Here is a 13,857-nt window from a genome sequence, read left to right on the forward strand (position 1 = left end):
CTAAAATCACTCCCTGTTAACCCACTAAAACATAACAACTCAAAATTTTGCCCCAACACAACTCTTAGCCGATATTGGAGCAAAAATACTGTCTCCATGCCATCACAGAGAATTAAACACAGGACCTCCTTCACACCAACACTCCACTTATCCACCAAAATAGCAGGCCCATTCTGTTAATTATTTGCCAACTTTTACTTAAAATCCTACTGACCAAAGATAGGGCATAAAAATACCAAAATTTGCCTAAGTCCTGCCTTGAACTTGGGACTTCTCACACACCCAGAACACTTAACCACTGACACAGATACACAGTTGTGTCACACCTTCGCAAGAACAAAAATAAAAATTTTGGGGCATTACAGGTACGATAACTCGACATTTACTTGTCACTTTATTACTTGTTGCGATTGTGTACACTTGCACATTTCTATATTTCCAACAAGAACCACAAAGGTCATCAAACATATCATCAAGCCTTGGAATAGGATGCCTATACTTAATAGTAATTTGGTTAATTGGTTTACAATCGACACATTTTATACATACCATCTTTCTTTGGCACCAAAATTACTGGCTCCGCACAAGGACATAAACTTTCACGAATATGAACCTTCGCAAAAAGTTCATCCACTTGCTTTTACAACTCCTTTGTCTCCTCAGGACTACTTCGACAAGCTGGTCAATTTCGAATTATTGACCCAGGTACTAAGTCAATTTGAAGTTCAATACCCCTCAAAGGTAGCAATCCTTTAAGTGCCTCATAAAAAATATATTCATATTCTTGCAAAAGAGACATAAAAACACTAGGAAAAGAATCGTTAAGGTTAGTCAAAGATAAAAAATTTTGCCTAAAAAGGACAAGGTGTAAGGCTATTTAGTGTGATACGAGCTCGGTTATGGATGTCTCGAGTCGTATGTATTGCCCAATCGTGAATTCGAGTAAGAAGTTGCTTGTTCTAGAGTAGCTTAGTTTTGGTAGCAAAAATAATTACTAAATCGAATGGAAAGGTTTTCAAATGAAAGTTGAAAGATGAATAATGGGATGGGTAGATAAAATTTAGGCTAAGGCCAAAGAAAGAACCAACAATATAGAAATTGTTGACCCGAATCTTAATAGGACACTTAGGTAAAACTTTGGTTTGAATTGGAAGATTAACCTTGACCCTCTACCAAGAATGATAGGAACCAGAGGTATAGGAACGCCACACCAATAAAGGTGATAAGTTCGGTTTCAATGATACGACCCTGCCCCGAAAACATCCTTGGTTCAGTTCATCAGGCGACAATCGCAAATTCTTGCAAGTTGATCGAGATTGTTTCAGTTCAATGGAGCTCAAATTCGAGCTAATTTCAGCTCATTAAATTTGAACTTCAATTTATTTTAACTTATGCTTTTAAATAGTTCTTGGAATAAATTAAGTTCATTAGTTAGTTTATTAATTTCAAGATGCACATGATTTAATTTGGGTCTAATAATTTTTATATTAAATTTTCTTTATTTAGTATATGATTTAATTATGTTTTCAATTAGTACACATTCATTTGTCATAGGTTAAGGCATGCATTTAATTTGTCTATGTTTCAAATTAATTTATTATGTCTCATTGTTGACTTAATGTGTTTGAAGTCCAATTAAATTAATTGTCTTTAGATGCATTATTTGACCGAATTTAATTTGTGTTTGCGGTCATTAAATTCGCTACTTAATGGCTAAGGAGACATGCATTTAAGGTGATGTTCCCATGCATGGAACAAGCATTTAAAGGAAGCAAAGACATGGATTTAATGAGATGTTCCCATGCATGGACAACATTAATTAGTTGTTGGAGCTTGCATGCATGGCGAATTTAATGAGCGACAAGGAGATGTTCCTATGCATGGAAGCGACATTTAAAGGAAGCAAAGACATGGATTTAATGAGATGTTCCCATGCATGGACGGCATTAATGAAAGCATGCAAGGGGGACGTTTTGAATGGCATTAAAGTGGTATTGCTTCTGCACAAAGAAAGAGTCATTGTTTGGGAATTTCAAGTGGCCATTCGGCCAAAACATGTTTGTTGCTTGTCGTTTAAACCAAGGTGACGTTTCATGCTTCCAAGAAGCATTAAAGGCCGTCTTCGAGTTCCAAAGTCGATGCTTATTGTTGTCTTGAACACACCAAAGGACTTACAAATTTAGTTCACTCATTTAAGTTGAAGGAAAGTATTTAGGAGCTATTTGTGTGCCCAAGACGTCATTTAAAGTCTTGCCATCCAATTTCAAGGTCTAGGATTCTTCAAAGGAGTGAACTTAGCTCTTAAGCTATTTTAGTTCATTAAATTTGCTCATTTAATCAATTTTGTGACCATTCGGTTGGGCACATTATAGACTATAAATATGTTGTAAATGGCTTGTTGGAGGACTTTTGGCTAAAATTTATGTTAAATTTGAGACTTGAGAGATTATCCAATTCTCCTTGTTCTTTTCTGGAACTGAATCGACTTATCAACTTTCTTGTGGCGTCAATTCTTTTCCTTGAAACCGAACTTATCACCTTTATTGGTGTGGCGTTCCTATACCTCTGGTTCCTATCATTCTTGGTAGAGGTCAAGGTTAATCTTCCAATTCAAACCAAAGTTTTACCTAAGTGTCCTATTAAGATTTGGTCAACAATTTCTATATTGTTGGTTCTTTCTTTGGCCTTAGCCTAAATTTTATCTACCCATCCCATTATTCATCTTTCAACTTTCATTTGAAAACCTTTCCATTCGATTTAGTAATTATTTTTGCTACCAAAACTAAGCTACTCTAGAACAAGCAACTTCTTACTCGAATTCACGATTGGGCAATACATACGACTCGAGACATCCATAACCGAGCTCGTATCATAGTGAGTAAGACTCGTCGCACATCTTTTTTACTCACATAAAAATTATGAACAACTCTTTTTTCTCACAAGAGGATGCACTTCCCATTAGGCCATCATTAATTTGGCTATTTTCACTAGAGGCCTCTTTTCTCTCAGCCTTTTTTGAATTTTGTGTCTTACTTCACAAAACCTCCTTTTCTGGCTATTTTGCATCTTACCATTGTGAACATCTTTCAGATTCAAAGGGGAAAAAGCGTACTTTTTTCCATGGAAAATAAGGGCATACCGATTCAATTTACCATGGTGAATAACATCACAATCGTACTACCATGGTCTACCAAGTAACAAGTGGGCAGCATGCATGGGAACAACATCATACCAAACATCATCAATATACTTCCTAACTTTAAAAGTGATCAATGACTGTTTTACCACATGTACCTCCAAACCTTCGAGATGTGATTCCTAGCACCATCATCGAGTCAAGTTCTAATGGAATGAAGCATGCTGGAAGTGGATCAAATTTTCATGGTCCAACTCTTCAAGAAATGACCAAGTCCAAACCTGAACTATGTACTTGCCAATTGGCCAATTATAAGGGCCCAAGGCAAGTGCTACAAAAAGGCTCTTATTGGGCCTATGCGTGGACTTTGGGAGCAAGCCCAAACTGATCATGTCCAAATTGGGCCAAGTAAAAATCATATGTTGATCCAAGTGTTGGTCGAAATTCATAAAGGACTTGAGTGATTAATCGAACAACTTTAAAGACTTTTAATTACTTTGAGTTTTCATTTAATTTCAACTAGTTTACAATTCAGTTTATTCCATAGATTTTATCATGCATGATATCTAAGTGTTTTATATGTCATCTTGTGTTTATTTGATAAATTTTGTTGTTATTTATATATATTAGTGTGTGTGTCCATAATATGTTGTTATTTTACTGTCATATGTTTATATGTATTTTGTACACGTGTGTCTAAAGTCCAAGTCAAGAGTTTAGTTTCTAGTTAAGGGTCTTAGCCGAATTTGGAAGTGAAATGTTGCAAATGTTTGATGACTATTTATATGTCTGCAGGTGACTATTCAGGTGGATCATGAATGGCTCTTCAAGATCCTTCATTAAGCCAAATTCATGCACAACGGGTTCTTCTAGAATCGTCAAGTTCAAACCTTCAATGTGCTGCATATGACTGCTTGCGTGAAAGGGCAAAGTACATGTCTCAAGCATATCGTAAATGGGAAGGATTTATGGCAATTAAAGTGATGCATGGACGATGGCTTGAAGGGGGAATGGAACTTCTAGAAGCATTTCACCTTTCCATGAACCAACATGCTCATTAATGCACCTTTATTGAAGATGCATGACCCATGCATTCATACGTTCTGATACGACTAAGTCCTAAGGGTTACCAAGAGCTGACATGGATCCACTCGAGGTACCTTTAGGTCTGATAACCCGAGCTAGGGCTAAGAGGTTCAAAGACGCAACAACTGATATGAACCGGCTCGGTGATGAGTCAAGTCATAGACATGCCTGATCGTAAAATGGAGAAGTATCGTTCTACTAGGAGCTGGAGTTTGAAATCGACTAAGTATGGGCCTTAAACAAGGAGTTGAAGTGTGTTAATTTTTATATGTTGATGGTTTTGGCTAAACAAAGAAATAAGGTTATTTTGAAATAGATAAATTTGGATGGAAAAGAAAGGCTCAAGGTCAAAGAAAGAACCAATACTATAGATGAGTATTGACCCGAATCTTATATTGACACTTAAGATGGAAGTAGATAAAGAACCTTGACCCACTATCTATAAGGAGATAGGAACCACAGGTATCAAAGTGAACGCCACACCGGGTTACGGTGATAAGTTCAAATGAGTCAGATTGACACCACAAGAATAACTTGATAAGTCAATTGAGTCACAAATGAACAAAGGGAGTTGAGAAACTCTCAATTGCTGAATAATTCATAAAGAGTGAATAGCATAATTGTCTAACCTTTACAAAGCATATAACCAAAGTATTTATAGACAAACTAAGGTAAAACGAATGGCCACAAATCAGCCATTAATATCGTTCATTCATCCTTAGCTAGGAAGAAAATGTTCAAGCTCCCATCCATGCATTTGAAATAATGGTGGTGGCTGTTCATTAGTGTATGCACCGAATTTGTGCATGCTTAAAGGCTAATGATACACCCCGGTTCCGTTGATTAGTCCGAGTCGTATAGTTGCCCGATTGTTAAAACAAAGAAGAATCATTTGAGTCTGAAATGAAGTCGGATACTAAGCTAAGTATAGTTTAAGGGTGTCAAAGGATAGGCTTAGAGAAGTAGGCTAATCAAATGAATTAAGGCTTGGTTGTAAAAGAAAAGGAAACACGGTAATTGGAATTAAAACGAGAACTTAAGAACAAGAATGAAACCAACTCTTCGATTGAAGGTTGACCCGAAACTTATAGGTTCTAAAGTTGTTAATGAGAACGAATATGGAAACCTCGACCCACTATCTAAAACAGATAGGAACCTTAGTATAATTTGGGTTGAACGCCACACGGTTTCGTGATAAGTTCGGTTAAACAAAAACGGTTTGACGCCACTAACTAGTTAGATAAGTCAATAGAGTTTTTGGACGAAATTAAAGAGAAGAATTCTCTCAACAATTTGATAGCAATTCATTCAAGTTTCAAAATAAAGTTCCTTTACAAAATGAAATAACATCTATTTATAAGCAAACTTAGGCTAGCCGAATAGTCAATCATCAAACTTAGAAACTAAGTAAATAAAATTCATTAAATTGCCATAGCAAGATTCGGCTGAATGAGGAGCTCCAATGGACAGCTTCTAGATTAATCAATGAATTTGGGAGACTAGGAAGATGCATGGCAACATCTAGGTTCAGCTAATGAGTTTAATGAACTCATTCATTGTGCAAATTTTGCTGAAAAGTTACCAGCAATAAAGGAGGATGTGATTAGCCATTTGGAGTGTGAACACTCTGAACCGAACAGCCAAAAGCTTCCAGCAATGTGAAAAGAATTTTATTTAGCTGAATAGACATTTGGGATACTCCAATCATCAGCCCAATTTATTCTCCATCCATGCATGTGTGCCCTTTAGCCGAATGGTCACCTTGTTTACACCAATATCAGCACACCATCTTTAAGTCTTTCATGCACCTAGGATGTCCAAGAGAAGTGTACCTACAACAAATACATTCAATAAATTAAATGCATTTTAGACACATTAATTTGACAGCAAATAACACTAAAATCCTGTACATTAAATTCGGCAGCTTTTAGAACATAATTAAAACATGTTTGAGTTTTAAACAACTTAATAATTCAACATAAATTCGGCGGGACTTTGGACATCATTAAAGCATGTAATAAAATTAGACACAGTAATAACATGCATTAAAATGAAACACATTTATCACAAAATTTAATATGTCTAGATTTTATTAAATTAATTAATCTTAAGCTAATTAACTATTTAACTAATTCAGCAACTTAATTTATTTATTCCAGCAAATTCAATGAAAACTAAAGGTAAGCTCCTCGAGCTAAATTTGAGCTAATTGAGCTTGAAGGAGGTTGTATGGGTTTCTTGATTCGATGCTCTCAAGCTGTCCAGCCACGATGTTGCACCAAATCCCATCTATGAGAGCCGAAACTCCTTCCTTGAATCTTTTGGCTCGAGCACGAGTTATAGGACCCGTTGGAAACTCCAAGGGTTTGTTGGCAGCCTTAGTTGGTTCCCTAGCCATGGCTGTATCAGCTAAGCAAGCTCAAATAGTCAAATTCCTTCCCTTGGATAACCGAATGGGCAGCAGCCGATGTTAATGTTGTTGCGACTCACGAACAGCCCAATTGTGAACATAGGAACTTGGTTGGACACTTGGTGTGAACTCTTGAATCTGAACGGTCTTATGGTGTGAAAGGATAGATTTGGACAGCCACCAAGGTATGAAAACGTTGTTAACTGATGGGTCTTGATGTGAACAGCATCTTGGCCATTGAACTCTACGAACAGCCACTTGGAGAAACTCAAATCAGCTGGTAGTCTTAAATCCTGCTTCATGCACTTAACCAGGTTCATTCTCCTCTCTTTAATACTGTTCCAAGCATGTACCTGCACCAAATAGCTTCAGCAAATTAATTCCCTTTTAGGACACATTAATTAGACTTAAAACATCATAAAAATCAATTGCAAAGAAAGACAAGTTTAATGTCTAGATTAATTTGGACAAATTAAATAGCAGCAAAGACAAATTAATGACTAAATTCGGCTGGACAAATTAAATAGCAGCAGCTAATAAATTTGTCCTAAGCTTAACACATTAAAATTAGCTAATAACTATGTACAAACTAAGACACATTCAAACTCAATTAACATGTCCAGAATGTGACACTTTAAAATTCAAGTTAATTTATTTTGAGCTGAACTTAACTAATTTAACTAACATACTTATTTATTCCACAAATTAAAAAAATGCAAGCATGGAAGAAAAATAGAAATGAGCTCAATAAATGAACTAAAAACATATGCAATAATTATTCCAAAGAACTAGTTTAATTAAAGGAGCATAGTTAAATGAACTTAACTCATGCATCAATAAGTAATCCTAGGAACTAGGTTAATTAAGAACAACACTTATTAAATAAAGTTCAACAAAAACACTTATTAATTAAACTAAGATGAGTTGAATAAATGTCCAGCAACCCATTTATTAAACTAAGATGCTTAAATGCATGATTTTGAAATGCAAATTTAAGTAACATGAAAGTTACATAATTAAACTAACTTGACTTAATTTAATGATGCAAACTTAACTAACATGAAAGTTACATAATGCATGACTTTATTAAATGCAAAACACATATTAATGATGTGCAAACTATGACATAATTAAAACACAAACTAAAATAACTAAAAATCATTAAAGGACACATTTAAACTCAATTAACATGTCCAGAATTTGGCACTTTAAAATGCAAGTTAATTTATTTTGAGCTGAACTTAACTAATTTAACCAACATACTTATTTATTCCAGCAAATTAAAAAAATGCAAGCATGGAAGAAAGATAGAAATGAGCTCAATTGAGTTATTTTCAATTACAAATTGAAGGAGTTGTTATAAAGGAGGCTTAAACATCATTAACGGAGTTTTTAAGAGCATTTTTATGCCCTTTAAAATTCAGCAGCAACCTTTCTTCTTCCAGCAGTTTTTGATCTTTCAAGAGAATTAATCAAACCTTTAAAATGTCATTAAGGAGCTGGTTAATAAGTTGGTGTCTATTCAGCTGGCCAAGGACAACTCAAGAGTCATTTTCAAGCAATTAAAGACATTCAAATCAGCTGAATTGAAGTGACTTCAAGGAAGGAGTTATTTGGTTCAAGCATAAGAAAAAGACTTGAGTTTTTATGGCACATTAAGTTGGATGTTTTTGACCATTCGACTAGCTTGTTCTAGCACTATAAATAGATGTAATCAGCCTTAGAAAGGAAGACTTTTTATTAAATATACATGAAATCTTTGAATTGTGAGTTATCCAATTCTTTTTGTTCTTACGGAATTGATTTGACTTATCAAGCTTATCTTGTGGCGTCTATCCATTTCTTGTTTTCGAACTTATCACTTTCATAGTGTGGCGTTCATCATATACCAAGGTTCCTATCATCCTTGATAGTGGGTCGAGGTTCATCATATACCAAGGTTCCTATCATTCTTGATAGTGGGTCGAGGTCTTTTCTTTGTTGTTTTCCTATACTGTCATTCACCTAAGAGCTACTTTGAGACTCAGGTCGACAATCTCTATTGTTGATTCATTCTCTGCCCTTAGCCAAATTTTCCATTCGTTGTTAAACCTATTTCCCTTTTAAACTTTTTTTTGTAGCCTTTCTTCTATTTTGTAGAAACGAACTTAGCCTTACTCAAATTCACGATTAGGAAACAAACGACTCGAATCAATCATGAAACGAGATCGTATCAACACCTCATGTCTAATGAAGTGCCCTAAGTTGCTCATTTACTCCCAAGACCATTCAGCTAAACCAAGCAGCACAATTAAAGAGCATTCAAGCACATGGCTGAACCTACTTAATCCATTTTAGCTCCTAATCATTCCATTTAATTTCCCAGCTGAATTAAGGCATCTAGAAGCTGCCATTGCCATTCTACATGCACAAGAAACTTCAAGGAACCTTCTTAAAGAATTCTGGAATTTTTAGCTAACCATTTAGCTACCTTAAGAGCCTATTCGTCTATCCCATGCACTGCCTATAAATTTCGGCTCATTTCACCTTGTAAAGGACTTTTTCCATTTTTTATGAATGAAACTAAGTATTTTGTGAGATTAAATTCTCTCAATTTCGTCCAAAGACTCTGTTGACTTATCTACGTAGCTAGTGGCGTCAACGAAGTTCTTTAAACCAAACTTATCACTTTAGTAGTGTGGCGTTCGAACCTTTTATACCAAGGTTCCTATCTTCCATAGATAGTGGGTCGAGGTTTCTATCTTTCCTTCACCAAGCCATCTTAAGAATGTATAAGTTTCGGGTGAACACTTAAGTATAGTGTTGGTTCATTCTTTTTTCTTAAGCCCCTTTTATTCCATTTTCCACCTTAGTCAAATTATTATCAACCTATGTTAATTCTTCCTTAATAGCCGAACCCAAAATATTAAACCTAACCCTTTTTGAACCTAATTGAACATCGATTCCCATTCATAGCCAAATATCCTCCTACCTTCACAAAACGAACGAAACTTCATTGTTAGACAATCGGGCAACGAAAGTGACTCAACTCACTAAACCGAGGCTAGATCGCATCAGTTGCTATTAGAGCTACCGAAAACGAGAAGTTCAGACGTTCTGAACAACCCCAGATTAGGTTCGTAAAAAAATTCGTGTATAAAAAAGGCTCTCAATTTTATTTATTCATCTATTGTAATTGATAAAAAATTTGAAGTATAAAAAAATTTTACGAAATTAAAAAAAATTCTTGAAAGTTTAAAGTGTTTATTTTTTGCAGCCTGTTCGTATATCACCCTATGATATAGGCAACGATTTGGGGGCAAACCGCTTCGAAGAGGGAGGGAATGATATGGCTAAGTCCCAAGGGTTACCAAGAGCTAACATGGGTCCACTCGAGCTACCTTTAGGTTCGATAACCCGAGCTAGGGCTAAAAGGTTCAAAGACGCAACAACAACCTTAGTTGATAGAGTTTGGGGTGAAACCGTTGCTGGCCTTCTTGAAAGCTGTTGGACCAGCAAGTCGAGCAAGCCATGCAATCTCCTTCAAGCTTAACCAGCTCAACCTTAGCTCAATGAGCTCGTTTTTAGTTTACTTTAGCTTGCATTTATTATGCTGGAATAAGATATTTAATGCGTCTTTAGTTAAATTAGTTGTTTAGTTTCAGTTATTAATTTGTCATAATCTGGACAATATAATTAATTAAGTGTTATAATTATGTTCTAAATTAAGTACTTAATTAAGTAGGTTCGGCCATATGCTTGAATGTTCTTTAATTGTCCTGCTTGGTTTAGCCGAATTGTACAGCACAATTAAAGAACATTCAAGCATATGGCCGAACCTACTTAATGCATTTCAGCTCCCAATCATTCCATTTATTTTCCTAGCTTAATTAAGGCATCTAGTGGCTGCCATTGCCGTTCTCCATGCATAAGAAACTTCAAGGAACCTTTCTAAAGAATTCTGGAATTTTCAGCTAACCATTTAGCTACCTTAAGAACCTATTTGGCTATCCCATGCACTGCCTATAAAATTCGGCTCATTTCACCTTGTAAAGGACTTTTGCCATTTTTTATGAATGAAACTAAGTATTTTGTGAGATTAACTTCTCTCAATTTCATTCAAAGACTCTGTTGACTTATCTACGTAGCTAGTGGCGTCAACCTAGTTCTTTAAACCAAACTCATCACTTTAGTAGTGTGGCGTTCGAACCCTTTATACAAAGGTTCCTATCTTCTATAGATAGTGGGTCGAGGTTTCTATCTTTCCTTCACCAAGCCATCTTAAGAATGTATAAGTTTCGGGTTAACACTTAAGTATAGTTTTGGTTCACTCTTGTTTCTTAAGCCCCTTTTATTCCATTTTCCATCTTAGTCAAATTATTATCAACCTATATCAATTCTTCCTTAATAGCCGAACCCAAAACATTAAACCTAACCCTTTTTGAACCTAATTGAACATCGATTCCCATTCATTGCCAAATATCCTCCTACCTTCACAAAATGAACGAAACTTCATTGTTAGATGATCGGGCAACAAAAGCGACTCAACTCACTAAACCGAGGCTAGATCGCATCAGTTGCTATTAGAGCTACCCAAAACAAGAAGTTCAGATGTTCAGAACAACCCCAGATTAAGTTCGTAAAAAAATTCGTGTATAAAAAAGGCTCTCAATTGTATTTATTCATCTATTGTAACTAATAAAAAATTCGAAGTATAAAGAAAATTTACGAAATTAAAAAAAATGTTTTGAAAGTTTAAAGTGTTCATTTTTTGTAGCCCGTTCTTATATCACCCTATGATGTAGGCAACGATTTGGGGGCAAACCGCTTCGAAGAGGGAGGAAATGATATGGCTAAGTCCCAAGGGTTACCAAGAGCTAACATGGATCCACTTGAGCTACCTTTAGGTCCGATAACCCGAGCTAGGGCTAAGAGGTTCAAAGACGCAACAACAGCCTTAGTTGATAGAGTTTGGGGTGAAACCGTTGCTGGCCTTCTTGAAAGCTGTTGGACCAGCAAGTCGAGCAAGCCATGCAATCTCCTTCAAGCTTAACCAGCTCAACCTTAGCTCAATGAGCTCGTTTTTAGTTTACTTTAGCTTGCATTTATTATGTTGGAATAAGATATTTAATGTGTCTTTAGTTAAATTAGTTGTTTAGTTTCAGTTATTAATTTGTCATAATCTGGACAATATAATTAATTAAGTGTTTTAATTGTGTTCTAAATTAAGTACTTAATTAAGTAGATTCGGCCATATGCTTGAATGTTCTTTAATTGTGCTGCTTGGTTTAGCCGAATTGTGCAGCACAATTAAAGAACATTCAAGCATTTGGCCGAACCTACTGAATGCATTTTAGCTCCCAATCATTCCATTTAATTTCCCAGCTTAATTATGGCATCTAGTGGCTGCCATTGCCATTTTCCATGCACAAGAAACTTCAAGGAACCTTCCTAAAGAATTTTGGAATTTTCAGCTAACAATTTAGCTACCTTAAGAACCTATTTGGCTATCCCATGCATTTCCTATAAAATTTGGCTCATTTCACCTTGTAAAGGACTTTTGCCATTTTTTATGAATGAAACTAAGTATTTTGTGAGATTAACTTCTCTCAATTTCGTTCAAAGACTCTGTTGACTTATCTACGTAGCTAGTGGCGTCAACCTAGTTCTTTAAACCAAACTCATCACTTTAGTAGTGTGGCATTCGAACCCTTTATACCAAGGTTCCTATCTTCCATAGATAGTGGGTCAATGTTTCTATGTTTCCTTCACCAAGCCATCTTAGGAATGTATAAGTTTCGGGTTAGCACTTAAGTATAATGTTGGTTCACTCTTATTTCTTAAGCTTCTTTTATTCTAGTTTCCATCTTAGTCAAATTATTATCAACCTATATTAATTCTTCCTTAATAGCCGAACCCAAAACATTAAACCTAACCCCTTTTGAACCTAATTGAACATAGATTCCCATTCATAACCAAATATCCTCCTACCTTCACAAAATGAATGAAACTTCATCGTTTGACGGTCGGGCAATGAAAGTGACTCAACTCACTAAATTGAGGTTAGATCGCATCACATTTGACCAATGAGGGATGGAGAAGAATTAAAGATGCTCAATTCATGGAACATGAAGCTTCCTTCTTGGTTAAGCATGCATGAACGGTTTAAGGGAAAGAACATGTCTATTCAACTATACATACACCAGACTTAATCATGAATGTGATTTAATGCTAGAATTAAATTTCAAATATGAACATGTTTATAGTGTGTGTGAACACCATTAGGGTTAAATGTGAGTAGCCATCTTAGGGTCTATATATAGTTTGTAATTGAACATTTGTAAGGTGACATCATTCATCTTAATATTAAACTTTTATGAGAAATTTCTCTCTGGTTCTTCATTGAACTAAACCAAACTTATCAAACTTTTCAAGTTTGTGGCGTTCAATTTTCTTATCACTCTATTTCCCATCACAGAGTGTGGTGACTTCACTATACTGAGGTTCTATTAGCTTTTGAGTTAAGCGGGTTAGAGCTTTAATATAGCTACGGTTCTTATACTGCATGTAACACCCCTAGCCCGTATCCGTCTCTAAATTAGGCCTACAGAGTATTACCGGAGCACAACATCATATAATGAACATTTTATTATAAAAAACAAATCACAATATAAATCATAGAAATATCGTCCAAATTCATACATATGGTCCCTTTTACGAGCCCTCAAGGCCCTAAACAGATATTAGAAACAAATTGGGACTAAATTGGAAACATATGGAATTTTTCGAAAAAAGACTAAAATTTTCAAATTGCAGGGGTCACATAGCCGTGTGACTCACACGACCAAGAAACACGCCCATGTCTTAGGTTATGTGGGCATTCCAAGTAGGAACACACGACCATATCCTAACCCGTGTCTGTGCCTCTGTAACTCACTGACTTAGGTCACACTGCCAAGCCACACGCCCGTGTACCAAGCTGTGTTCTAGGTCGTGTAATAGCCTGACTTGCAGACCTTTGGAAGCTACAGGGGACATACACGCCTATGTCTCTGCCTGTGTGGATGAAAATAGGCCATTTTTCAAGCCATTTTTCTCACCCAACATGCCATGAACCTACAACCAAAATTTCACTTATATGCAAGCCAAAACAAGGCACTAAATTCAAGCATAATCAAGCTATAAATTTAAGGTATACAATCATACAACCAATATGCCCATGGGGCACCTCAACTCAGCATTTAAT

Source organism: Gossypium raimondii, chromosome 8 (assembly GCF_025698545.1).
Source record: "Gossypium raimondii isolate GPD5lz chromosome 8, ASM2569854v1, whole genome shotgun sequence".
NCBI lineage: Eukaryota > Viridiplantae > Streptophyta > Magnoliopsida > Malvales > Malvaceae > Gossypium > Gossypium raimondii.